The sequence below is a fragment of the Megalops cyprinoides genome, chromosome 21 (genome assembly GCF_013368585.1).
Source record: "Megalops cyprinoides isolate fMegCyp1 chromosome 21, fMegCyp1.pri, whole genome shotgun sequence".
Lineage (NCBI taxonomy): Eukaryota > Metazoa > Chordata > Actinopteri > Elopiformes > Megalopidae > Megalops > Megalops cyprinoides.
The window spans coordinates 2957501-2959976 of NC_050603.1; the positions used below are offsets into that span (position 1 = coordinate 2957501).

A 2476-nucleotide genomic window follows, 5' to 3' on the forward strand; every position below is an offset into this window, starting at 1 on the left:
CACTAGATGGCTGAACTCTGTCAAATCAGCAACAGAAGCAATCACTCCAGTTTTGTTAGAGCTCAGTGGTCTTGTGGTCTAAACCTATGCTAAATTCATTCTGCAATCTTCCCACCGTATTTAATTTTTTTTTAAACCTGCCATAAGCAAACACAAAAACGGTAGACAACGACAAATCTCAGGTGCCAAATTAACTAACAGAAGCAACACTACGAAGTTTAATAGCTGCTACTTTGTCTGAACAGCAAGGGTGCCATTAACATATTTAACTCCGGTTTATTTAAGGAGTCCCTAAACTGAAATTCATAAAACAACTCCCACAGACCGCTAGGATTAACGGACCTAATTTTTTTTCAACGTTTTTAAAGCATTTCAGTACGCTCTAAGATTCCAAGCTGCTATTGATTCAGTGACCAGAGGGTGTATAAAAGAAAATGATTTTTAAGTGTGGAAAAACAGATGGAAAGAAAACAGGAGCTGAGAACAAAGGAGAAAAGTAGCTGCAGGAAGGGACGACAGGTAATTCGATTTTAGGCAGACTGGAAAAAGCTCGTAAAACGAAAGCCCGGGAGTGCGCGCTTGCCCGCATGTCGGCGCGGCGAGGCTCGCAGAGACGCGACGCACTTCACCCCGAGAGACCGTATATCTTTGAGCTTACAGTTTTATCATCCTTCCTGACGCTCTCCTACCCGCTGTCAAGCCAAATTCCCAGCTCCACGCTAACATTTCTTAAAGAAATATTGCTCTGGGCAAATTCACGGAGATGGAGGGGAAGAAGACTAGGAAGCAAATTATTCGAAAGCAACTACAGTTCGACAAGTGCAACGAACAGCAACTACAACAACAACAATAATAGCAATAACAATAACAACAGCAACAATAATAGCAATAACAATAACAGCAACAACAGCAATACTTAGAATAATAAGAATAATAAGTTGTATTAGATATTAATATTATAATAACATTTTATATATAATATTTTTTATCATGCCCAGGGAAATGGGAGTAAACCAGTCACAAACAGTCATCAGTACATCCTTATCATGCCCCCTTTGAGCAGCACTAACCCATTTATACCTGTGATCACCCACAGGTAATATTCCATCCTCTCTGCATCACTGAGACTCAGTATTAATTTCCTAAATTAAGTGGAGCATGCACATTTGCAAGACACCATCCACAGGTATCTCTTTCAGCTTCACTCATTTCGATGCTTTCGCTCCATCTCCATCCGTCACTCCATCTCTCCCGCAATGTGGCAATTTCAAGTTTATTTTAAAATTTTTTCATCAAGGTGTCTGATCGGCATGCCACAAGACAACGTTACCATGGCGAAAATGACAGGTAACAACAGCAGTGAGCAAAATTGTAATGCAAATGAAGCCTGCTCGGTTTGGAAGCCCGTAAGTTCTTCTACTCACACACAGACTGATGCACCCCCCAAAAAGCCATCTCTCGCTGTCTGTGCACCGTTTGCTGCAATCTTACTGCAAGCAGCGCTCCGCCTGCACCGATGGAAGCATCGTGCTCGCGGTCCACCGTGCCTGCATGTCACTGAGCAATGTGTGTGCCATGTTATCAAACTTTTTATCAAAGTCTTTGGAAGCCAGGGTCAGGTCACAGGACCACAGGACACAGAGAGCCACCAGCAATGGGTGGTTGGGGGTGCATAAGATGCACAACCAACAGAAACAGCTATAGCTCAAGTAATTTCATGCAAAAAAATGTCACGCACAGCCAACAAAATTTCAATGAATACGTCAATATCGTTACTCTTGATATCACCTTGATATCGCCAGGATGCACGGATGTACAATCAGGCAATGATATCGAGGAAGCGAGGAGACCTTACCCGGAGAAGCTGTTTCTTGCCCTTAGTCTCTGTCCTTCTGTCAGTCCAGTACCTCTTCTGTCTGCTTTGAGAAGCTCTGATTGACTGGCTGAAAAGGAGGGGGGATAGGGCCAGAAAGAGAGAGAGAGAGAGGGACACAGAGAGAGAGAGAGAGAAGGAGAGAGAGAGGGAGAAGGAGAGGGGAGGGGAGCTGTAAAATTTTCTCATACTTCAAGAATTTTTCCTCCCTCTCTCATTCTCCTCTCTCTCTCTCTCTCTCTCTCTCTCTTCCTCCCTCTCTCACTCTCTCTCTCTCTCTCTCTCTCCTTCTTTCTCTCTGATGTAATTCTCTGTGTTTTACTAGTCCCTGATGGGCGGTGGGTTTCTATGGAAAACATCTGAATTTTGAGATGTTTTTGAACGACTGAGCCTAATCGTTAATATCTTTTGAACTCCTCTCAACACTATGTTCCCTGACAATTTATGACGTTGGTGAGATGTTTTTTTGTGTTATCATGTCTGTCTTTGTTCTTCAGGAACATATGAAAAGCATCTCTCGTTTATACGTCGTCCGTGCAACCCGCTGCAGTTAGCGTGCTTCGACATGCAGGCCAGCTACAGCAAAAAACATTTTTTCATTGT

The 2476-nt window shown here is 43.1% G+C and overlaps 1 protein-coding gene across 1 annotated transcript in view; it reads right to left on the bottom strand.

Moving 5' to 3' along the window:
• LOC118796292 (tenascin-X) overlaps positions 1-1932 on the bottom strand; it is a 28268-nt gene extending 26336 nt beyond the window's left edge. Inside the window, exon 1 of the mRNA XM_036555115.1 lies at positions 1856-1932. The gene's annotated coding sequence lies outside the window, so the exon portion shown is untranslated. The remainder of the gene's footprint in view (positions 1-1855) is intronic.
• Positions 1933-2476: the final 544 nt, after the last annotated feature.